Source organism: Aedes aegypti, chromosome 2 (genome assembly GCF_002204515.2).
Source record: "Aedes aegypti strain LVP_AGWG chromosome 2, AaegL5.0 Primary Assembly, whole genome shotgun sequence".
Classification (NCBI taxonomy): Eukaryota; Metazoa; Arthropoda; class Insecta; order Diptera; family Culicidae; genus Aedes; species Aedes aegypti.
In genome coordinates, this window is record NC_035108.1 from 177,498,180 (window position 1) to 177,525,284 (window position 27,105).

The following is a 27,105-nucleotide window of genomic DNA, read 5'->3' on the forward strand; positions in this document are numbered from 1 at the left end:
AAACGACTTTGTATAACTGGCCATGTCTGCAATTGGTAACATCTTATAATCAATTCGTATTAGATCTTAACTTGACTGAATTATCTGGACCATTTTTGAAAGAGAATTAACTATGTATATCCAGTATACTTCTACTTATTTTTCTTCTTCTTCTTCTTTTTCGTCATCTTCTTCTTCTTCTATGAAGTTACGTTCTAACTGGAACAGTGCCTGCTTCTCAGTTAAGTGTTCTAATGAGCACTTCCATGGTAAATAACTGAAAACTTTGCTTTTCCGATTCACCATGTTTGCACTTTATGCCCTGGGAAGTCGAAAAATTTCCTCTACCAAAAGATCCTCGACCGAACTATGGACAGATTCCGTTGGTAGCCTAAAATGTGTGTACCATCGCATGTCATATTTATGAGTTTTGTGATACAAATTTGATATTTAATTCCTAAAAACAAGATTTCGAGACAAACTGTTGAATGGGGCCTTTAGCGAAATAATAAGTTTTGTGACAAATGATGCATATAGGCCTTTAAAGCTATTAACATTGAGAAAACTATTCTAATATTAGAACATGCAGAGTGACAATGATGTGAATCATTTTACGATCTGAAATAATCTCTAGCTGTTATCAACCGAAATTTGATAAAAATATTTGAAAAAGTGAAAAAGTCCCGAAATCAAAAAAGTACAGTGCAGTGAAATTCTTAACAGTCCTTTGGTTTACATCTTAAAACACCTTAGGGAATACATTTTAGCTTGAAACAACTTGGGACAAAAAAGTATGGGATGTGTGAAGTTTCGCCATAAAATCGAATATAGTTTTTAGTGTAGTCCTCACTATTACCTGAACTGAAGTATGAACTTTAATTTTATTTTTTTTTTGTAAATAGGGATAAAACCGATTTTTCATATTTTGAGCATATATTCAAGCAGTTTTCACCATTCTCTATCTCTACTTGTGAAATGTTGTGTTTCGAATGACATTACAACTGACGCTATCAATGAACTGCCAAAATAAACAACAAAATCATGTTGACCAACATAGAAGAAACGGCAGTAGCAATATTTCGCCGTCATTCTTTTACTATTTCGTATGTGAAATTTTTGTCATTATTTTGTGTACGCCTACAAAACCATGAACTATTATTTCGTTGATACATACAGCTTGAAGAAGAATGTAGTTTTTGGTTTTTCGACAGCTGTAAACGCTTTTGAAAAAAAGTTCAGGGAATCTTTCTTGTCGTTAGACTGTCTCTGTAATCAATATAAGCCATTTTTTTTCGAATTCCAGTGAAGTTCATGGATGGCGAACTTGTTAACATGTAAAATATGACACTACATGACTTGTCGTAAGCTATTAATAAGTATTTAAAAATAATTTCTATGTTATTATGCTTGAGCTTATAAGATCAAGCTTAATTAACTTTTTCTCATTTAAAATTAAAAAAAAACTCATAAAGTTTGAAATGTTTTCACATAAATTAATCTTGTTGTTCATTTACAAACCATGGGGCTCGACAGGCCTCAAAAATCTGGAATATCCAAGACAAATCTGGAAGCTTGGGAACGCTGGGGCGACCTCTGGCGATTTTTCTTTGCGAAAGTAAGTTTTCCCATAGTAAATTCCATACAAACTTTAAACGGCTGGCGCTAAAATATAGTTTCTCCAATCAAGCTGAAATTTTGCACAGTTGTTATGGGACCTAAATGCAATCCAAAAAGTGGACTGGAGCGAGAATCTAAATTTTGTCCCACACTTATGCCCAGTTTTCTAATCGTTCCTTCATCTTGCTCATACCCGCCTCTCTTTCCTTCTTCCGAAAGATCACTTTAGTCTGTTGGTGTGGGTAAGCCTCGCAGGCAAAACTTCTCCACACGTTCACCTCTCACACCACATCACTTCCACCCGTCCTACCTTTCATTACCACTACTACTGAGACCGCGTTCACTCATACACTAATCGCTTCCCCCCGCGCATGCTGTCATATATCATTTTTTTCACATCCATTCCACTTTTTTAAATTCGAAATCATTAACTTTTTATCCATTTTCCAACTGAAATTTGACTTGCACTCGCGACTTTGCTCTTTTCTACGTTCGGATAAGTATTTTTCGTTGATTTTACTTTGAGAGTTCCACATTTTTTTTTCACTATTTGAATACCACGTTAAAAATGCACAACCTTCCCTTAACCAGTGCTGCCCGGGTCCTCCATGAATCATATCCATGTGTATTCACCCCAAACTTTATAATCTTAGCATGAAACATTTGAAATTTTCACATATATTTAGTGGATCTTTGTCCTCGCTTCAAAAATTTAAATAATACAGTATTGGACAAAACATTTGCAACTTTTTCGATTTTCCATACAAAATGACCAACTTTGATAAACTATATCTCAGTTATTTATGGACCGATTTGAGTGAAATTTTCACAGAATATTTTACATAACTTGAATTTTAACATATATTTTTGAGTGATTTTTCCAATCACAAGTTGGAAAGTAGTAATGATTAGCTTCATGGTATCTTCAGGAATAGCTTAATGGTATCTTCAGCTAAGTTGTAGATTTTGACGAGATGAATAAGTTTGTTAAAGACAGTTTTTGTGTAGGGCTATCAAATTTTGAGATAGAAAGTTTTGAATTTTTCGTCAAAAATTACACTTTAGTCAAACCGTTATTACTTAAAAACTCGTGATTGGAAAAATTATTCAAAAATATATATTAAAATTCAAGTTATATCTGATGTTCTGTGAAAGTTTCATTCGAATTGGTCCATAAATAACTGAGATGTAGCTTACCAAAGTTGGTCATTTTGTATGGAAAATCGAAAAAGTTGCAAATGTTTTGTACTTACATTACAGTACTAGCGTGTTTGGAACATATCTCAAAATTTCTCCATAGTAATTTGCATATAAACCTACATTGTCTTTGGGCCACCTTTAAATCACCATCTAGAAAGCTGAAAGTTTCACAGAACACTATTTTAAGGATGGTAAGGAACATATGGGAGATTGGATTCTGAAACATTTTTAAATTTTGAACCGCCATACTCTGCAACCTCATAATAAAAAAAATGCAGAAATGAGAACAGTATTTAGAAGGTGTAATGAATTTGTATCCAATAATTATTTTTCTATGAACTATTAAAAAAGTAACAATACCAAATAGAGCGTATTGATTCGCTGTAGGCCAATAATACACACCTAATCATGCTCTACCAGCAGATATCACACAGTATAACCTATAATTTTGCATACCCTCTTCAATCACCGGCATTGAGATCTCCAACCTTTCACATAGTTACCACCGGAGCAGCCTTCAGCGGTTATGGCTTGACAGAGGGGCCCAGTCCCATCAATGTTACAATTTCCTTCCAGAGCAGCGTGGTTTCATTTGTTTTACTGCTCATCACTCCAAGCATGAACAGTTGTTGCATTCGCAAACAACATTATAGCAATTACACGTTTGTTTCAGAATTGCTGCTGCTTTGTTCAGGGCTTGGAACCACAAAACCACAGCTCGACTAAACCATTCGCGCGGCACCATTCTGCAGTGATTTAATGTGCTCCTATTTCAGCGATTTGAACTTTGTGGTACCTACGATGTGAACTACATTTTGCGGCTGACCTTGGGCAGTTACATTTCTGACAGGTTGACGACGGAAATCTTATGATGCAGCATGGAGAGAAGGGAAACAGCACTTCCTTTGGGCATTCACGGTGCTCTCCAGACCATTATTGTTAGAAATAAATCGCCATTGGTACTATACCAGAGAGGGGAGCTTCAGAGTCATTTTCAAAATTTGATCTTGAATCCTTTTCAGAGCTTTCTTCCTGGTATTACAACAGCTCCATATTGATACAACATATAACATGGTAGGCCTGAAAATTTGTTTGAATATCAAAAGCTTGTTCTTAAGACAAAGGGGATAAAGACATTTTTACATATTTGTTACATATGTCTTGAATACATTCAATGTGATTTTTGAAAGTTGAATTCTTATCTAGCATGAGCCCTAGATACTTAACTTCATCTGACCAATTTATTGGAATCCCTCTCATCGTGACAACATGTCTACTTGAAGGTTTCAAATAAAAAGTTTTTGGTTTATGTGGGAATATTATTAGTTGAGTTTTGGAAGCATTAGGAGAAATCTTCGATTTTTGCAAGTATGAAGAACAAATATCTAAACTTTTTTGCAATCAACTACAGATGACACGCAGGCTTCGTCCTTTCGTGGAGAAGCCTGTGAGAAAGATTTTTGACATCCCTGAGATAACTCAGGTATGGGGATTTTTTTTTATTATCGGACAATTTGGGCCAGAGGTTCTCCGATTTGCATGAAATTTTCACCAGAGGTAGAGCTCGTGGATACATGACCAAAAGTGAAATTCAAAAAAATTATAGTGGCCTATTTTCCCGGAAAACTCTAGATGAATTTTCATGATTTCTCTATATACCTCAAACTTTGAAAATTCATATCTCCTGAACTATGCATCGTAGAACAAAAGTTTTTTAGTGAAATCGAAAGGAAATTTTCTCAGCAATCAAAAATATAAAAAGAAAAACATTTCTCGGAAAATTTTTGACCATGGAGAAAATTGTCAAAAAAAGTAGCGAAAAAACTATCGTCTGTATCATAAAAATTTTTCAAAAAAATATTTTTTTTTTGTTTCATCAATCCATACTCTAACTTTCGTCCATAGACGCCAAAGTGGTATCTTTAACCGTTTAGCCGACAGAACTGAAAAACCGATGACCACCCGCACGCTTCCCATAGGAAAATGTGTTCTATTGTGGGCCTCATAACCGTGCGCTAACGGCGGCAGTAATTTACACGCATTGTAAGTGTAACACAGTAAACCATCCTTTCCTTTCCAGTCATAAGAAGCTTTTCGTCAATCGGACCAAAATTCATCTAGAGTTTTCCGGGAAAATAGGCCACTATAATTTTTTTGAATTTCACTTTTGGTCATGTATCCACGAGCTCTACCTCTGGTGAAAATTTCATGCAAATCGGAGAACCTCCGGCCCAAACCTGTCCGATAATTTAAAAAAATGCCCGTATGTCAGATGTGACAATATATGTATAATATTGATCCCAATATGCTGCCTTGAGGAACACCAGCTCCTACAGGAAGCATTAGCGTAGCTATGGGGGTGCAGTCGGTGCGGTCCGCACCGGGCCCCGAGAGCTTAGGGGCCCCGAAATCATGATAACAACTTCTCATAGCAGTAGGGGGCCCTTTTATTACTTTAGCCAGGATCCAGTAGCGTAGCTTGAGGGGTGCGGTGGGTGCGGTCCCACCGGGCCTCAAGTTCATAGGGGCCTCCAAATCGTGGTAAGAGTTTCATTTAATATTATGAAATTGATTTTTAGGAAACTAACACGTTAACCAGCAGATAAAAAATCAGTTGTAGGGGCCCCATGATTAATGGTATGAGTGATTAGAGAAGCCGTTTTTCATTTCAATAATAATTGAGAAAATAAATCAGTTACCACTATCGGGACATGGTTTTTATACAATGAAGGATAGTAGCAGATCTCTTTTTATTTATTCTGCATTGAATATTGCTTCAAGAGGTTTCAGAGAGACCTTCAGAGACTGCCCAAGTAATCGCTTAATCGCTTTTTCGGTCTTGTAGGGCTGTTTTACGACTGAAATGGAATATGTATAATAACATTATATTAGTACGCAGGGTGAATTATAGTGCTATTTATTTACTTGGGTGTTACGCGATTTTCCACAGGTTCTTTAGGAATTTCTTTTAAGATTCCTCGAGGGAAAACTTCATAATTTTTTCTATTGATTTCTGCAAAGTTCTCTTAAGGTATTCTTCTGATATCTATTTCAGAAATTTCTTTATTGATTTCAACACCAAATCTCCCAAAAAATCTTCCAGCGTTGTTTCAAGGGATGGTTTGAAGGTTTTTTTTTTCTTGGAATTTGCTCCACGCAATTCTTGAGCACTACACTGCTTTTCTCAACTATTTGATTTCCCCAGTTGTAACTATGGGAGATCTTCTTAAGTTTCCTAATAGAGTACTTAAAAAAACATTCTACGATCCTTAAAGAAATTAATTTGAGGATTTTCCCAGGAAGATCTACTAGAATTTCTACGCCTGTTTTTCCAGTTTGCCATTCATGAATTTTTATATGGATTCCGATGCATTTACACTAGGAATTGCTCCAAAAATTGCTCCAGGGATTATCTGTGGCGATATATGTAAAACTCTGCCATATATTAAGGAAAAGAAATCCCAAATTAAGCTGTATATGAATCATTGCTTTCTAGAACATCTTCTCCAGCTAATATTTCCACTTTTATGACAATTCACTAGAAGTCCTCTCGATAGTTTTCAGTAAACTAATGAATTTTTGATCAAGAATTAAAAAAAGGAGAACTGTAGACTCAATAATTGACATTTTTGCCAACGACTACAACAACATTGTCAACTTATCAACATAAATTCTATTACTTTAGTCATAATTTAACAAGTTATTTGGTCATCGTTCGGTTCGGCGCTCACCTTTATTTTGAGGGCCCCTAAGTGGAACTCCGCACCGGGCCCCAAAAACCTTAGCTACGCCACTGACAGGAAGTCTTTCAGACTTGGAGTTCTGATAATTGACCTGAAGTGTACGATTTCACAGACAACTTAGGTTTATTCTAACAATGTATGCTGGAAAATTTAAGTTTTTTAACTTAACAATCAAGCCTTCATGCCAAACACTGTCGAATGTTTTTTCTATGTCTAGAAGAGCAAGACCAGTAGAATAGCCTTCAGAATTCAAGTTTGTTACACTTAAAAGTTTGTGAGTGGTCGAATGTCTATGTCGGAATCCGAACTGTTCATTGGCGAAAAAGAGAATTTTCGTTTATGTGGACCATCATTCTGTTCAAAACGACCATTTCAAAAAGTATACTTATGGAGGAAAGCAAACTGATTGGACGATAGCCAAAAGCTTCTGCAGTATTTTAATTCCGTTTAAAAATTGGTGCAACCGCATTTTTCCATTTGTCAGGAAAATATACCAACTGAAAACATTTGCTAAATATATCAACCAATAATGCTTTGTTACTCTCTGAAAGTTTCTTGATGACGAACTAGAAAAAGTAGAAAATTCGACAGGGGCTTTCATATTTTTTATTTCTTTAATAATATTTCTCACTTCTTTCATATCAGTCTCCCAGGAATTGTCAAACACGTTCTCTTGATTGAGAATGCTTTTGAAGTCCTGAGTAACTTGATTATTTATTGCACTAAGGACTGTTCATTGAAGAAAGTGGACACCTGATTGTTAACATTTTGGTGTGAAATTTCCAAGGAAAAAATTCAAATTTTGTTTCAGTGTGTACTCAAGTGTTTATTTTGATAGCAGAAGAAAGTTGACATCAAACAGTTGTAAATTCCGAGCGATAGGTCGGTTTAACATGGCGACACGCAGATTTATTCTGCACAAATGGTGTTCAGAAAATCTGTCGTTCCGAGATTTGGCTTAAATCGCGAAGTGTCCAAATTCCAATTTTTCAACAATGTATCGAAAACAGATGCTTATGACGACGTGCAATACATCAGAACAGAAAAATTTGGGAAAAAAGTTTTTTTTATGGCAAGCAATTTGCTCCTGCGGTATGAAAAGTACTACATTTTTCACAACGGGTTCAATCAACGGTGAAAATTACAGAACTGAATGCTTTTAAAAACGTCTTCTGCCCATTTACCGAAAGTATAACAAGCCTCCATTGTTTTGGCAGGCCTGGCATCGACTCACTATGCTTCAGCTACTTTAGAGATGATCAAGAAGGAAAAAGTTGAATTTGTTGAAACATGGCAGATTCTACCGAATTGCCCATATCTACGCCCATTTGGAAATATTGGGAAATAATCAAACAACATCTTAAGAAGGATGGAAGATAAGCAAGTTCCATGAATTTTTTCAAGAAAATGTGGTAATCAACACAAAGAAAAGTTACGAAGAAAGTTGTGCAGAACCCGAAGGGAGACATCAAGAGAAAAGTCAGAGCATTACCCAGGAATGCTCAATAAATGTTCAAACTTATGTGAATTTGGTTGAGATTACTTTGATTTCCATGTATTTCAAGAGAACTCATGAATTTGTTCGAAAATAAACAGTTTGCTTTAAAAAAAAATACGTGTCCACTTACTTAAATGAACAGTCCTTAGTGAGTCCTAAATTAATTGCGCGCTTTTCAACTGTAAAGCAAGTTTTTGAGCTTTGTCGCAAGTATGATTTGGTTTCCACTTTCAAGGCCGGAATTGGCTTCTGAGGTTTTTTCAAATTTTTTTTGATAATTTCAACAAAGGCCTTTGAGCCAGGGTCCAATAGAGAAATTTTATTTCTATAATTTATGTTTGTTAATTGAGTGAAACGTGTATTAATTTATTTTTTCACATTCTTGCATACGATTTTCATAGCAGGATCACGAGTGTGTTGAAATTGCCTTCTCCTGACGTTTTTAAGACAGATCAAGAGTTCAAGTTTACCGACCTTGATACCTTGATGGCTAAAAGGTAGCCATATCGGTCTTTGGCGAAGCTTCTCCAGTTGCCCCAAACGTTTAGAGTCGCCAGGTCCTCTTCCACTGCGTACAGCCAGCGTATTCGTGGTCTTCCCCGAAGCTGCCGACCTCTACCTAGTTCCCTGCTGAATATTATTTTCGAAATTCTTTCTTGCGACATTCGCACTAAGTGTTCAGCCCACTGAAGTTTGCCGTAATTTTACACACTTGATAATATTCGCATCTTTGTACACTTGATACAACTCGTGATTCATGCGTCTGCGCCACACACCATTTTCAAGTTTCCCACCGAGTATTGTCCACAGCACTTTACGCTCGAAAACACCGAGAGCTTTCCGGTCTGACTCTTTCAACGTCCACGCTTCGTGCCCGTAGAGAGCCACCGGAAGAATCAATGTTTCGAACAGGGCGAATTTTGTTTTCATTTGCAAGCTGCGGGACCTAAGCTAGTACGTAGTCCGTAAAAGGCCTTATTCGCAGCCGCAACACGTCTTTTCACTTCGCGGGAAACGTCGTTGTCACATGTCACAAGTGTTCCAAGACAAACAAATTCTTCAACAACTTCAAACACATCCCCATCAAACACTACCTCAGCAACTACACCACCGCGCCTGACTGTATCTCTACCTGCAACCATGTACTATGTTTCGGTAGAATTAATGGTCAGCCCTATCCTCGCTGTCTCTCTCTTCAGAGACACGAAGGCCTCTTCCATTGACCTGCGATCGATTCCAATTAGGTCTAAATCGTCCGCAAAGCCATGTGTGACCTTGTGATAATAGTGCCATTCCTCTGCACGCCAGATCTCCTAATAGCACCCTCGAAATCAATAAAATCAATAATCTTGAAATCAATAAACAGATGCTGAATCTGCAAGTTATACTCCCGGAATTTATCTAGGATCATTCGCAAGCTAAACATCTAGTCCGTTGTAGAACGGCCCTCACGAAAACCAGCTTGGTATTCGCCGCCGAAGGACTCCTTGAGCGGTCTCAGTCTTTTAAACAGGATGCGCGACATAATTTTGTACGCCGAATTCAGCAGCGTAATTCCTCTGTAAATGATATACTGCACTCTGTGCCCTTCCTTATAAATTGGGCGTATGAGGCCATCCAACCAGCCGGTGGTCAATTCTTCGTCCTCCCACACCTTCAGAAGTACTCGGTGAATCGACCGATAAAGCTGCTCACTTCCGTGCTTGAGAAGCTCGACCAGAATCTCGTCCTTCCCAGCAGCCCTACAGTTCTTCAGCTCGCTGATAGCCTTTCTAACCTCTCCTATGGTCGGTAGGTCCACAGCTTGAGCGTCATCATTAATGTTCATCCTGTTTCTTGCTACATTTCCATTTTCACCGTTCAGCAATTGCTGAAAGTGCTCCTTCCACCTGGCAGCCAGCCCCTTTTATAGGTCAGCAAATTCCCTTCTCGACCATTGCACATGGCAGGCACTGGTATGGTATTGTGCCGCGCACCATTGATCGTTTCGTGGAGATTATGTGGGACCGTGTGGACCGAAATCCGTACACTTGATTGAATTTTCCTTATTTTAATATGAAAATGAATAAATATTCAGTTTTAACATTACAAATCTAATTACAATAAGTTATAAGTTGTTGTTCATGCTGATTTGATACAAGTAGGCCATGCTTTGAAAATTGTAAAAATCAAAATGTAACCGCTCATCATTGTGATGACTGGTTTGCGTGCCTTCTTAGTGATTTGTTAAGAAGTATCAGATTAGTTTCCAACATATCAATAGTCAAATTCGCACTTTTTCTGAACCAACTGTTGATCATGATGACTTCTTTTAGTGAGTATTTGTAATTGAGCTGGAGTAAATGCTATTTCTTAACAGTACAATAACTGTTTGGGAGGATTATTGTGCTGTACGAATTTTGATTCATAATTCCAAATTGAATCTTAATCCGTACAGTGCAAAACTTTGACATATTTCATCACATTTTAACCAATAAACATGATGGTATTAAGCTGAAATATAACGCAGATGATTTAAGATAAAGCGTTGAAGCAGTGTACAATGGCCAATAATTTCCGAAAGCTGCAAATGATTTAGGTATTTTGAAAATCACCGTCAGAGATGCGGTAATACAGGGAATAGGCAAAATTTTGCTTAAAGTTATATGCTTTATAACTTTATGGAAAGTTATAAAGCATTAAAGTTAGGGGCCTTCCTCAGCCGAGTGGTTAGAGTCCGCGGCTACAAAGCAAAGTCATGCTGAAGATGTCTGGGTTCGATTCCCGGTCGGTCCAGGATTTTTCCGTATTATATTCTAATAGTGAAAACAAAATTGATGGAGACTTTTTCTGGTAATATCGGTCTGGGAAGCACCGTAGTATTCGATGTAGGGAGCATCCCCTGTGGTGATGGAGGCCTAAGTGGCGCATTCCGTCAGTGGAAATGATGAAGGCTTGACGAAATATCGTATCTCATTATGAAGCTGTTATACATGGAAGCGAGGCAGTTGTAATATTGTGGGTGACTAGTTCAACGCGTCTCGCCTAATTAGGTGCCAGCCTATTGCATCGAGAAAATGGTAGATGAAAAACAAAGACAGACATATGGATGGAGATGCAGCAACACAAGTCGGGACGGGTGATTTAGTGCCTAAATAAAACGTTTACAGCCTTTATGAAGATAATTATGTGATGAAAGCGTTGGTTTCGAGCAGTTGTAAACTGTTCAAATAGTTGTTAATTCAGCAGGTTGTGCCGCAATTCACACAACACTATTGAGGAATTTCTCATATGGACCTTCTTAGTTTATAGGACTTGGTAGAACGATAGAATAGTTCGCTATTAGAAGGTTAAATCGTGGAGGGAAACCAAACCATCCCCACGTTAAATCACCGCCAGCATTCATAGGTTGAATAAAAAACGATATACTCCAGATGCCACCTGGACAATGATGGAGTTGGCAATGACTTTGGATGGCTCCTGTGACCAGTCAAATGGCAAGAGCAGCGATTTGCCGACATCTGATACTCACGAATTGCTCACGGTTGCTTTACGACAATCACCGAAATATGCTACAATTAAATTGGCAACTGTTTCAGACCGAATGCCGAAAATTAGATGCAGGGGCAACGGATAGCAGCGATCATCAACCTTGGCAATCGTCCACACCGGAGAGTAATTGGCTGTCTGGCCACCATCAGAAAAAGAATTCCGTTGGTTTTTGCTTGCGGGTTAAGCAACGTCGGATGCTGATGATCATTTGTTTTGCTCTGTGAATGTTACGATGCTGCGTGATCATTATTCTTGTCCTGATCGAACTCTAGAATTGTATACCTAGAATGAACCATTTCTTAAACGTGAATATAGGTGACCCAAGAAACTGAAATTGATCCACAAAAGCAATACAGCAGAAAAATCACCCTCTATTTATGTTCGATACTACTTAGCAATGAAAATAAAAATGAATATGATAAACATTAATATGGAATTTATAAAAAGGTTGGCCCTTCTAAAAGTTTCCTATGACTACTTGTTATATATATGTTTGTTGAGATCTTCTAAAATATGTTTTGTACGTAATCTTTCCCCTCTAACATATGCTCCTCTCATCGACGGTTTTTATTTAGTTTTATCTAACCATTTTTTACAATGATGTTTTATATATTTTATCAATTTATTTTCCTATTTATTTATTTGATTTATTCTAATTCCAATATAACAGCACAAAAAGATCCTAACGGTTTTCAAAGTAATAAGCCGAGTTAACCCACTAATTATAAAAACTCATCAACTCTATTTCTAAAAGTTTGAGTATTCACTTTAGCTGGCAATGAAAAAGTACATGGACAACCAAGCAACTATCGACCGTACATTGAAATGCAACTACAGATGAGCAATAGAGTTTGCTCCATAAACATTCGTTTCTCACAGAGAAACTAGCACTTGGAACAGTTTCGCGTAGAATTGCTGCAAATCACCATACAATTGATACCGTTGACTGCTAGCTTCTCAGCATTTCAAGTTCTATATCACCAAGATCTACAGAAAAAAAACGCCATGACATTATGCCAACTGCTCCACATATCGCCAAACAATGCTAAAACGATTATGAGATAGGTTAAGTAGGAACGAGAAGAAAAAGCCTCGACACTTTAAATACCTTCATTAATGCTAGTTGGAGCTCTTTTTGCCTTCTCATGATTTCCATAGTCTATGACGGCTCAGATCGTGCTAGCTTCGACCGGCAGGCTAATATAAACATGGATATTTGCTACACTTTTGCAACGTTTCAATCCAATCAACTGTGACACTTCTTTGTCATACACTTTAATATTTTGTCCTCGACTCAAAGCCATGGTCCCCACTGTCGTGTCCATACTTGATCAGGAAACTGTTTGAATGTAAAAGCAGCATCAATTGGTGAACCGGCGCTATTAAACCAATTTAAGCACTTACTTACCAACTTTTGGGGTCGTATATGTACATAGGTTGATATCTGACAGGCGGCAGCCAGAGCGCTACCATACGACACACCACACATTGCAACAGTAGAACGTCATATGTGAAGCAACTGCGACATCTGAGGTCAAAGACATCATGCCCCGTGGTTGCGCATGCCTAAATGCGTGTAAATATCGGATGGTATGTGACAGAAAGCGTGAATAACACTCTACAGCAAACATGTTTAAATTTATGAATCAAAATTAAAGCTAGAATACATGTTGGGATTTAAATTTAAGTGAGCAATATTGCTAGAAACCCCTATAACAAATTGAATTGTACAATACACAATGGATTGGATTTTAGTTTTAGTTGAGCGGTACGACAGATCGAATGCGATGATCTGATCGTTAAAATAAATCTATCGGAGTTAGAAAATGTGTTTTCGCGTATTATAATCCTGAAAGATGTTCGATTGGAGTTGTTCACACGGGATCCCAACATACATGCTACATACTTGTATGTTTTCTATACAACATTGATAACTCAACCCAATCTCATACATTTAATTTTGGAGCCAGTTATGAGTGTCAAGTTTTTAACACTACAGTTACCCCACAGTTATGGATCAACTAAGGGTCATTTTTCAGAACAATATATGATTAAAAAACATGGTGACGCTGTACACATTGAAATTACCTTCCTGACACTGCAGAATACAGTTGTTTTTGTGAATACAGCTCAAAATTCGCGGATGTTTACCAAAAAGTGACGATTTCAATAGAAATTCCAAACGATGTCCACCCCACAGATGTGGATCAGTGGAAGAGGCAGATCCCTATTATGGATCAAATCGACTCATATTATGGATCAGAACACTATAAAAGCAATTTAACTGCAAAGTAAACGAATGGTGTGTTAGTGATAGCATACGTTATGGCGTTTCTTTTGGAATCGTCTAATCATTGATTCATAACTGTGGTATAAGTTTCAATACCCCACAGTTATGAATCAACGCTTCTGGGATTATGGTTGACATTTTATTTCCTACGGACGAAAAAAAAATATTTCAGCATATTATGATTGATTGCGATGCTATACATATTTATGATTAACGTAAGTAAAATGTGTTTGGCAAAATTGCACCTGTATATGATGAAATATTCCCATTTTAATCCAACTCTGATCCATATCTGTGTGCTATCCATAACTGTGGGGTGACTGTACGCAAAGCAATAAAACAGAACTATTATTTTTCTACTATTGATCCCTTTACGATCTTTGTTAGGACCCGTGCCTTCGATTTTTTTTTTGGACCCGGTAGTTTTTACTTCCGGTGGCAATCCTTCTTGGACACTGTCTTGGAAAAAAAAAACCTCTTAGAAGGTCACGTCTTCTTTCGTTTATTCATGGTTGCAACCACGAACAAAAGGAGGGTTGAATCTCTGAATTCACAACTTCCTTCCAAAAAAGTGGGATTTAAACCTGTCACTAAACGTGACAAAAATGGAAGAAACGACGTTTCACCGGAATGCGAACATTCTTCCAAGGGTGAAATAGATAATGTTGATAATTACATCAAAATGCTCTAGACACATTTTCCAAACACCAAACCGAAGCAGTCTCTAGCCAATGATCTTTATTCTTATTAAGAAGCAAAGAGTGCCGCCTATCGTGGTCAGTTGCTCCGAAATTGAGGGATTTAGACAGAACTACATTGTGAGAATCAAGATTTCCTTCCAAATCGTGTTTTGCCGGAAACTCTCAAAGATCGCGAACCCATTTTCAATCATCTTGAAGAAAAAATCACAAATGTTTTACTTATGTCGACAAAACTGAAGTTCAAAGTGGTCTTAAAAGGACAAGTCACCTGAAACGATCAAAAATGGAATAAATGATTTACCGTTTTGACTCATATTCCGAACACTTAAGGCCAACAGTGACTTCAAATGCATCTGAGGGTCATAAATTAGCTCATATTTGTGAAAATTTAAATTTCTTCGCAAAGTCTAACTGTTAGCTGTTGGGTGTGCCGAGAAAAATGTTCATTTAAACTTGTTTAGTATTGTTTTTACGTAAAAGTATGGAACAACATTTTGGTTCAAATGCCGAACACTGTGTTCATTCTGTCTCATATTCCGAACACCTTGATTCAAATTCCGAACAGCAAGAATAAATCGTATTCAAATGATTAAGATAATTGGATTTCGGCTTTCAGTCACGAATTAAGCGTTAATTCGTGACTGAAAGCCGAAATCCAATTATCATCATCAAAGTCCAGTCAATCTTTGTTAACATCAAATGATTAATTTCGCAAATAAATCCATCTGAGCTAGCTTTACTGACCTCGAACTAGAGCATCATCACTACTCTCGAGGTCTAACATATATTGGAAGATGTTTAATTTTAATTACAATTAGCTGCCATTTTCTGGAAATTGGATGACATATTTCAGCGAAACATTTCAACCACATCGTCATACAAAAACCAAATGTTCGGAATATGAGTCTGTTCGGAATTTGAGACAAAACGGTACTTGGATTTCCCCCAGTCCAAGTAACGTGGTGAATCAAAATCCGGACGGTTCCAATATCCGGATACTTTGATGTTATTCATCAATTAAAGGGTCAATTGTAAAATAAAGTGTTAAAGTTTAATGACAACTTTTACCATAAACATTGATGATCATTTCTTAATCATTTGTAATCTAGTTACCATTGCCTGATAATTAATAAAAACAAAAATAAAAAAGTTGCTCCTGACGAACCTAGTTTCTCTGCAGTGTGAGTTATTTTAGAACGAGCGGCTACGGTGCCGTTATACACATAATTGTCCCACATCCCATGTATTTATTGTGCATGTTGACTTTTTGTCATCAAACAGTTTATTTTTACGTATCGTTTTAGAAAACACTTACCAAAAATAAACTTTATTCGGAAACTTAATGAAAAGCAAGCCAAGTCAATATGTTCCATTGTTGAATTTCCACGCATAACTGTCCCACTACTGTATTTCTACGCATAACTGTCACGCTATACTATTCGTTGCGCTGATCTCGAACAAAATATTTAGTTGTCAGTTTTGAATTAGCTGGTGTTTGGAAAAATCGTTTTGAACATCTTTATACGTTGGCTTTACATCCCAGGTGGAACACAACCTGTTTTATGTGTTTGTATTACCGGGATGCATTCATTATTCATGCGAGCTTGACGTCAAATTTGACTGAAATTTTCAATATCAAAATATGATTTAACATCCGTTTTGCAATGAATTTCAGTTGAATTTTCAGGGTCAATCACAAAATTCTTCTAGTTTTTGGAACCGCGGTCAACGATTAGAAATTTTGGATTCATCACGGGGAGTACTGAAATAATCCCACTTGAAGAATACCACTTAAATTTCGAGTCCATGGCTTCCGACAAATCAACTTCATGATTTAGCAAACCAAGTCCAAATAAAAATAGTTCGACCGTTTTTGGATGACTTGGCCAGATGCTAGGTTGTTCCGAATAACGTTTCACTAATGGAAGTGGCCATTATATTTGCGAATCTGAAACCAGGCTTGCCACATATCAATTTTCATGAATTTGCAAATCATGTCTAAAAGTAGTTCAAATATATTTGAATGACTTGACCACATGTCGGATTGTTCCCCGGTTCCCTGGGTAAATGGCTTCTAAACTGTCGGTTCTGAAACCTAGCTGACAACATCAAAATTCCCAAATCAAGGCTAAAGAAGGGTAATTCAAAGGTTCTTGGATGACTTGATAACATGCCAGGTTGGTTTGGATAACCTGTTCCTCAGAGGAATTGGCCATTATATTGGCGGTCCTGAGACCTATCTTGCGACATATTAAACTTGATAAAGTCAAGAAGAAGTCAAAGTCAAGTCAAAAAAAGAATAGTTCAAAAGGTTTTGGATGACCTGACCACATACTGGGTTATTCCGCATAATTGGCTCTTTGGTGCAAGTGGCAAACATGTTGATAGTTCTAAAACTTAATTTGCGATGTATCAAATATCATGATTTTGCAAACTAAGTCCAAAGAAATGTCAAAACATGTGAAGATTTGTGTCGTGAATTTTGAGTTAAATATTTATTCCGCAGAATAACGTTGAATTCGCAGACGAGTTTCTGTCGAGCCTGCAGCTGGAAGAGTCAATATAGGTTTTTTTTACATTTTATAAACTCTCTTACTTACCCATCCACTCTTTCTTTCACTAACTCATACATTTTTGCATTATAACACATAAAGAAAACTTTGCTTTCCATCTCAAACTATAAAATCGTATTTCTTCACTTCCCCACACGTGGCTCCGTTTGGCACATGTCACTTGAGCTTTCATTGGGTGCCTGAACATAGTCTTGAGGATTTACGTCCTCTACATTCAGTACAATCTATACGTAAGAACGGTCATCTACAGCAGTGTGCTTAGCATATGATTGGTCACTACTAACAGTGGGACTGTTATACGTAGAAATCCACCAAAAACTCCGTATTTCTAGGCATAACAGTCCCACTTTGAATTTCGTAGCTAAATTTTCTTTACTACCAAAATACAAACTCTTGACTCTAATAAACACGCTATTCTTTACACTGTTGTAAAGATTTTAATTTAATTTTCCACACACCTAGTCAATACGAGGCCTAAATGTGTAAAATCATTAAACGCGTTTTTCTCGATTGCATATTTTGGAACATGGAACAATTATGCGTATAACGGCAGTATGAACGTACTACAACGGTCATTTGCCAACGATTTTAAAATGCAATATTCAGAAATTGTTTTGAGTAGAACAGTGAAACCAATATAAGTTCTAGTATTCTGAAGCACAATCATCGTTAATAATGACTTGAATATGTGTTAAACGGATTTAAAGAGACTGTCCGGGATTACGAGCAAGTGGCTTTAAATTCGAACATCATTTCATAGTATTATGTTTAACACTTCAGTCGTCGTGCTGTTGTATTTCGTACAAGACTGTTGATAAAACCATGCTATTAGTTCACAACGGTGGCAAACCGCGCGAGGATCGAAAGGTTAACATTTGTGAGTGAATATTTGAGAAGAAAATCTAAGTAAAATCTGGGTAATGATGTAGTTGAAGTGCTGTGAGTGATTAGAAGGTAGTTTTATGCTAATAAAAACTGTGTGAATAATTTATTGTGAAGTACAATCTACAAGTGCCAGATCGCATATGTTTGGATTGAGTTGAGGAATTTGCAAATGTTTCTTTCTCTAAAGTTTCGTAAAGCAAATGTCTGCATCAAAGGTTCATAAGTGTGACACACGATTTAAAATGTCTCTATCTCCTTATTAAATCAAAAACTTTGTCTTAAGAACAAGCTTTTGATATTCAAACAAATTTTCAGGCCAGCCATGTTGAATGCTGAACCAATATGGACTAGTTGTTGTAATACCAGGAAGAAAGCTCTGCAGAGAACTCAAAATAATATTTTGAAAATGATTCTAAAGCTTTCTCCCTGGTATAGTACCAATGAGTTACATAGAATATCCAATGTTGAAACATTGGAACAAATCTCAAATAAAATTATTAATTATTTTAACGCAAAATCATTACAATCTTCTATTGCCACGATTGATGCGTTATATATTTAGGTTAAGTTAGGTTAGGTAAATTGAAAGCGTGTTTTTTCTCTTATAAGCAGGTGAAATCAGCTCACATGTAAATAATCTGAACTGCTACGGCAAATGAAATGTAATATGTTGTTAACAAAATGGTAATACAATCTTAAATTTGTTTTACCAAATTAGGATGATAGTGTTGTCTAATCACACAGAACACCTAGATATAAGAAATGAATGTAATGCTTGGAATAATACTAATGAAGAATTAAGAAAATGCAAATTCGCTTAGATATGAGCATAAGCAAACTTGTCACGTTTTTTAAATATAAGACTTTAAACTTGTAACCATTGCAAAATAAAGATGCTTTTGCAAAATTTATCCAATATTGGAGAGTGGTACAAAACGATTGTGCCCTTTCAACTCACTGGGTTGCAGTACTCTGTATATGCAATTTAATCTTAATCGGTTTTCAGACCCCCGGCAGGAATCACCCACCACCCATCCATCAGCAGATACATCATGCAAACGTGTGCAATTTGTTCCCATTGTAAGTAAAACACTCCGAAAACAAAACTATCTCACCGAGCATGCAACGCCATCGACCCCACAATGCGAGGGAAGCGAATTTCGTTTACAATTCAGCGACTGGGCTGAAGTAGATGGAAAACCAAGTTACCAGAACCACCGCCGGAACGACCTCCAAGCAGAGCCCAACGATTTGGCATACCATAATTACGGCCTTTTTGTGATTCTTTATATCGGAGAACCCTCAATGGCGGCCATTATTCTTCCCGGCATTGTGGCCATTGCTATCTGGTAGACCCAATGGCGTGCCTATCTCTATTCACGCGGCGGTGGTCGTCTTTGACTTCTGCTGCTGTGAAAATGCTTTGTCCACGGTCCAGGGGCACCCTTGTCGACTTAATTAGCATGCCCGTAAAGAAATCCGATTCTGTCTCATGAAAACTTTTCCGCCTCCAAGCTGTTTCCCATTCAGGTAGTGGATGCTGTCGTGAGGTCGTCATGCACTTCAGTTCAAATCGAACTTTGTTTGGAAAAGATTTAAGAATTTTTTTGACTTTTAGCTTACGATTAATTCGGTATTCAGAAACTGAGGAAGAAATCATGTTAGTACATATAACTATCTATCAGTGTGCCGAAAATCTATTGTCTTCGGTCACTCTGACTGTGTTGTCGAACAATTAGCAAAACGACTCCGAGAACAGAACAACAAGTGAACCTTGAAACTCGTAGTCAAGTATTTTCCCATGCATCCACCCGATTTGTTTTGACGAGTGTACTACTGTAAGAGTTCATTTGTTTGAACAAAAAACAACCTATCTTGAATAGCCACCGTTGGACTATTTTAGAGAAGGGAGGTATCTGACCTAAGACAACATTCCACGCAGAATTGTGTATGGAATACGTGGCGGAAGAGATTAGCTCTTAGATGTCCTCAGCTACTATATGAAACACAAAAAAAGAACAACATACAAATCGACAATAAATGCACTGAACTTGAACAAAACATATGTTGAGTTCAACTTTTGTTACAATAACCAACTTCCGATCGTAAGCTCATAAGCTCTCATTAGAAACCATCAACAATAAGTTGGAAGAACGCCAACCACTTCATCAACGAAGTTATGCCCACAGCACTTGTTAAGATGCTCACTAGATAAGGGTCCCAGTCCGTGTCCAGTAGTAATGACATTCATAAACCATGTTTTTGAGCTCGGCGAGCAATATTAGAGTATGCTTGAAATTCTTGTTGTAAAAATTGGAACAAGAAACCACCCATGGAACGAAGGTCATGCATCACAAACATGTGTTGTACTAAAGTCCCAAGAAATTAGCGCATTAAGTCATACTGACAATTTAGGGTATCTTTGAGCTTAGCACATAGCGGACGAAATAATAAGCTTTACTACTAGGTACATAGAATGCATTTTTCTTTTTGAAAAAATATTACTAATTATCAAATCACTCTATTGATCTCTATTTTTTGTACAGATTTTTCTTCAATATGGCACGAGAATCAGAGTCTGAGACTTTTTTCATTAACAAATATGTTTCTACGAGATAATCAACTACCCTTGTTCAGTCTTAAGCCTGAGGCCAAATAAGGCTGGGATAATGAATATATTGTTGAAACACACATATTATCACCTGTATTCTTTCGCACTATGTGTTTTCATAGTGTATTCTGTGCTTTTTAGCCTTCAGAGAATGTTAATAGGTACCGTAATTTCGGGTGAAATTGATCACTTTTCACGGTTTTTCTTGTATGATTTCTATAATGTTGACAATGCCAAAAAACTGAATGCAGGAAAACAAGTATGAAGGTGAGCCTTATTGACTCAAGTATCGAAATTTTCTAACAAATGTAATTTTAGTGCTAAAAAATATGTCTGAAATAAAAAATCGGGAGATCTCATTTCGGGGTGAAATTGATCACTTATCAATGCCATTATTGTTACAGTCGAAGCTCGTTATAACGACAACTTTTATAACGACAAAACCTCTCTATAACGACATTTTTCGGTCTCATGAAAAATATTTCAATGTGATATCTATTCTCTATAACGACTTTTCTCTATTGCGACGGTCCCTTGCGATGTCGTTATAACGCGCTTCGACTGTAGTTTTCAAAACAACTTTACATAATAAATTTGAGCTCCCTGAATCCGAATATGCTTGCCAAATTCTTAACAATACAATATTTATAGAAATAATGAATGTTTAAATTTCAAGAATAACGCAAAAAACGCCTAAAAGTATGCAATTTCCTAAGGAATTTCCTGATATATACCAGAAATTCAATTATTTCAACCGAATCAACGAATTGGAACGAGTTTTGGTTATGAAATCTAGTTTGGGGATATATCTTAAGTATCCTCACAAACTTTCAGGATTATACCATGTCCAAATCCTTGTCTAGAACTAGAAGTTTATTGATGTTTGTCAACACTGCACCGTACAAGATTATGAAATTTTACATTATTTTAATAGAAATGAACATTTTTCAACGCAAAAAACTTCACAACACACAATTTGGACATACTTACGACAAACAAAGTTCATTCATTGCAGGTTACATTGATATTTGTGCTCCATTAAGAAGAAATAAAATCGAGTGACACAGTGATCAATTTCACCCTACTGATCAATTTCACCCGAATTTACGGTACCGATCTATTTGTGTTTTGCTTCTGGTCTTTTCGTTTTTAGAAAGCATTTTCTTTATAGGCTTTTGATATTACAGTGAAACCTCCGTGAGATTATCGTCTCATATACTCGATATCGACTCATGGAACTATACTAAAAACTAAAGATCATAGTACTATGTTGGTTAGAGTGATGCAAATTTTAAAATGTTGGCTCCCCTATGCTTAAACGATTTTAATTATGGTAAATAGCATCCTCCCAAAGTTTGAAGTGATTCAGAAGAAATTTGACTGTGCACACGCCATTTGAAGTTTATATGGAGATTTCTATGGAAAACGCCAATCTTTTGTGTTCAGCCCTCTATCTCTTCGTCATAATATTTTATGGAAAATTGAATACACTCATCTCATGTGAAAACTTCCTAGCTACAACTTTGCCGAAGATCACATTTTGATTGGACGTCAGGATAAATTGTTATTCATCATCATAAAGTTGGTTTGCATGTAGAATGCTTCACCAACTGTTCGGCAGGCAACAGTGGTGCTCCTGGCGGGAAGAATAGATCAAAGTAATCCAGGCTACTATGTTCTACAGCAAAAAGCAGTGTTGCTCTGAAAGAAATTAAATGATCATCTCAGTATGATAAAGACTTTGTTATCAATAATAACAAATTATCCTTACATCCCATCAAAATGTGGTCTTCAGCAAAGTTGTAGCTGGGAAGTTTTCACATGAGATGAGTGTGTTCATTTTTCTTTAAAATATTATGACGAAGAGATAGAGGGCTGAACACAAATGATTGGCGTTTTCCATAGTAATCTCCATATAAACTTTAAATGGCGTGTGCTCAGTCAAATTTCTTTCGAATCACTTCAAGTTTTGGGAGGATCATTTTCATCATAATTGACATCGTTTAAGCATAGGGGAGCAAAAACTTCAAAATTTGCATCAGTCTAATGTTGGTCCTCTTAACGGTGGTGCTCAACCTTTTCGGAGCCACGACCCCCTTTGAAACTTTACAAACGTTTCACGGACCCTTAAAGATGGATGCTCTTAGAATCACTGTTAATGGAAATATCGAATCTCTCCAATGTTGTACAATAGGCAGCATCCAAAAATTACGTAACGCTCTAGAGGTGGGGGGGTTAGTAGGCTCAAGCGTTACGGCTCATACAAAAATTTGAAATTTTTCATACAAAAAGCATTACGGAGGGTGGGGGAGAAGGTTTTTAAAATATCCAGTTTTAGCGTTACGTAATAAATGGACGCTGCCATATACATAAGGCGACTGTTGAAGTGTTATCTGATGTACTGGACAGGCACTCCTACAAATCATGTCTGTAATCCACAACAAATCTTAGAGTAAAGTGGGGCAAAAGTTCGAGTTTCTTTTTGAGATTTCTAGCTCAATTCAAAACAAATCTTATAAATGTCATGGTGGTTCGAATGCTATTCAAGTTAGAGACTTACAATCCAAATATCATAAAAATCGATTGAGATTTGGAAAAGTTATGGCTATTTGTTGTTTTTCGACGTGAATATTGTAATTTTTGGTCAAACTTTCGTTGCATGGAACCAAATGAAGATAAAATTTTTTTCAATATTTTATGTAAGGGCGTTTCTAGGCCTATCATAAGGTTGCTTTGAGGTGTATTAGTTTTTGCATAAATGCTTGGAAACAATTTTTGGCTCATAGTGGGGCAAAAGTTCGAATCAGCGGGGCAAAAGTTCGACCCATGTATAAAATCACGGAAAAATTTGCAAATTGCGTGAAATCCACATATTATCTTCAAATTTAGTTAAATTTGTCTGATCGTGTGAAAATTGTCACCAAAATTTTACATTTTCACATAGTTTTGTGAAAAACTGCTATTTTTGAGTATATTACAATTAACCCGGTTTTGGGCAATTTTTTTGATGAAAATTTAGTGTGTATTTTTCGTCAAACTTAAGTTTACGGCTGGTGTAAAGTATGCCTATCATAAAAGTATCGATATTTTGTGTTTTAGCCAGCGAACTTTTGCCCCACACTAGATTCGAACTCTTGCCCCACCAGTGGGGCAAAAGTTCGAATAAGACAATTAATTTTGAAACTGTTATAACTAAAAATGGGTAAATAGTTTGACACAAGTTTGTTCAGCAAAATTATAGCCAATATGTTGAAGGTTAACTGTATGGTATTTGATTTGATTTAACTGCTATTGTTTTCCTGGAAACTTTGATTCAACCACTAAGGTCGAACTTTTGCCCCACCTTACTCTAATGGAGAAATCGTCAATGCAAGAATCTTGCTGTAATCTTTTGAAGGTGTCCAATAGGCTGTCCCTTATTTTTCGAAAATGCGAAATGTTATAAGTTCGTCATTGTAGAGTGCTCGTTTTGGTAAGAAAAACATCAGATAAAAATTTGAAGTTCGTGCGTGGACGCTATGTAGTCCCCCAACGACCCTAAAGGTATTAGGTGTAGATGACCCCCGTGCGCCAAATCGAGCTCGCTGCTCTAGTGTACGCAACATGAGTACCAAAAGCCACTAGTAACAAATTGATAATCAGCATAGAATTTCAAGTAAAATGATATTTTATACTGTCGATATCTTCATAATACTGCACGCTAATTTGAAATTCATAACTACAAAGGGAACGTTCAAATATTACGTAACGCAACAGGGTAAGGGAGGGGGTCTTCCGTAGTGTTAAGGTACATACAAAAATGTTCATACAAAAGCTGTTACGTGGGGGAGGGACGGGGTCTAAAATTGACAAATTTTGCGTTACGTTATATTTGAATTATTCCAAATGAAAAAAACTTCCATGCTAATTATCGACGCGCGCAGGACAATCTGTTACTGGTAGCTTTTCGAATTCATGCTGCGTGCACTAGAGCAGCGAGCTCGATTCTGTGCATGGAGTCATCTACACCTAATATCTTTAGGGTCGTTGTGGGACCACTTAGCGCCCACGTACGGACTTCAAATTTTTACCTGATTTTTTTTCTTACCAAAACGAGCACTTTACAATGACGAACTTATAACATTTCGAATTTTCGAAAAATAAGGGATGGCCTAGTGTCCAATTGAATTGAGAATTGAGTCAGGCAACCATCTTGTATTTTCCCATAATACGACAAGGAACTTCCATAAGGCATCCTTAACATAATTCATGCAAGACAAGCAGGATAAACCAGTGTGGGGTTTTTCACGATCCAATAGTCTGATACACGGCACTAAGCTGCATTTATGTACGGTTCAGAATTAAGTAAAGAATTTTGGCACATCCATGATACTGGATAGAATTTGCATGAATGTGCGTTGAGTAACTATAGCTGACTTTCAATCTTTAACTGACAGGATCATATTGATGATATTATTCAGTATTTTCAAAATAAGTTTCAGGCAGATCAAACATTTGCAACTCGGTAATAATGTTCTCTTGAAACCAAGCTGGATTAAGGTAAAACAGTTCGGAATCAACTTCTAAGATTGCACTAAAACTTCAGAGGCACAAATCTCGCAAAGAAAGCATCCAACAACAGTGTACTTTTTATTTTGGCTTTGTGCACTAGCAGAAAGCTTAAAATAAGAAGCTCAGAAACGTTTGCCAACTATTTCTCCAGTTAAGTGCCTTTGAAAACGTGAGTAGAAGCACAAGCCGGCCATTGTGGCGGCCATCTATGGATTCCGAGATGTTTCACCTTAAAAGTTCAACACATTTCTCGCGTTACAATTCTAAAGGGCCAATGATCAAATTGTAAAAAATCTGGCATTGATACAATTCGATTGTATCTCCCAACACACACAAACTATGCAAACATTGTTAACATAATCATAAAACTCGTAATAAAACGTTATAAGCCCGTTTTTTTAAAATCATTTATTGGTCCACTACTCAAAACGGCCGATGATCGGATCTTTCTTCATCAAGAGGGCCTACAATCGGAAAATTTCGCAAAGTGTCATTGGCCTTAGTAGGGTGAGAGGCTAATGACCCTCTCTTGTTCATTCGTTGGAAACCAAAAGGGCCTAGCCATGGGCCAGGGCACGCAAACAAAACTCATGAATAGACTAATGCCTGCTTGAAAATCGAAATAGGCTAAGCACGAAGCACATAATCTCATTTTTTTCACATTGTAGGCAGTTTTCAGAATATAAACTATTGTTAACGTGTAGCAATAGTAAATCGTCAATCAATGTGCGTTATATCATATAGATTGATTTGAATACAGAGAAAAAGGAATTCAAAACGTGGTGAACAACACGCTCCGAGCCAAATGACGTGAATTTATGTCACATTTCAAATACCATAGCGTCTGATTCGGGAAATGCCGATCATAGTGATATCGTTTTCGTGTCCTTTAACGTGTAAAATTACATTTTTTGTTCAATACAACTTCAAGGACCAAGGATGGAAGTCTAGTGATCATGACAAAATAAATGGATTCTACCCCAAAACCCCGAATCCCATCACCCCGAATCCCATCACCTCGAATTCCATTACCCCGAATGTGCCATTACCCCGAATTCCATCACCCCGAATACTATTTCCCAGAATTCACAATTATTTTGCCATGATGATATTGATGACATTTCCCCATGATGTTGAAATTCGGGGTAATGTCATTCGGGGTGATGGGTCGTTCGGGGTTTTGGAATTCGGGGTAATGGCGTTCGGGTTAATGGCATTCGGGGTAATGGGATTCGGGGTAATGGGGTAGAATCTAAATGGATTCTACCCCATTACCCCGAATCCCATCACCCCGAATCCCATCACCTCGAATTCCATTACCCCTAATGTGCCATTACCCCGAATTCCATCACCCCGAATGCTATTTCCCAGAATTCACAATTATTTTGCCATGATGATATTGATGACATTTCCCCATGATGTTGAAATTCGGGGTAATGTCATTCGGGGTGATGGGTCGTTCGGGGTTTTGGAATTCGGGGTAATGGCGTTCGGGTTAATGGCATTCGGGGTAATGGGATTCGGGGTAATGGGGTAGAATCTAAATGGATTCTACCCCATTACCCCGAATCCCATCACCCCGAATCCCATCACCTCGAATTCCATTACCCCGAATGTGCCATTACCCCGAATTCCATCACCCCGAATGCTATTTCCCAGAATTCACAATTATTTTGCCATGATGATATTGATGACATTTCCCCATGATGTTGAAATTCGGGGTAATGTCATTCGGGGTGATGGGTCGTTCGGGGTTTTGGAATTCGGGGTAATGGCGTTCGGGTTAATGGCATTCGGGGTAATGGGATTCGGGGTAATGGGGTAGAATCAAATAAATGATGCATCGCGGTTGTTCTTTACCGTGCGATCATAACAACAACGATTAACCATTAGTCGTCAAGTCCCAACAACAAACTCCGCTCTGCG

At 37.2% G+C, this 27,105-nt stretch overlaps 1 long non-coding RNA gene across 1 annotated transcript; it reads right to left on the reverse strand.

Annotated features, from left to right (window-relative positions):
* Positions 1 to 12,260: 12,260 nt before the first annotated feature.
* LOC110675437 lies at positions 12,261 to 13,065 on the reverse strand. Its single transcript, XR_002499493.1, has 3 exons — positions 12,977 to 13,065; positions 12,677 to 12,907; positions 12,261 to 12,613 (listed from the first exon to the last, which is right to left on the reverse strand). It is a non-coding gene; the product is annotated as an uncharacterized LOC110675437 (long non-coding RNA).
* Positions 13,066 to 27,105: the final 14,040 nt, after the last annotated feature.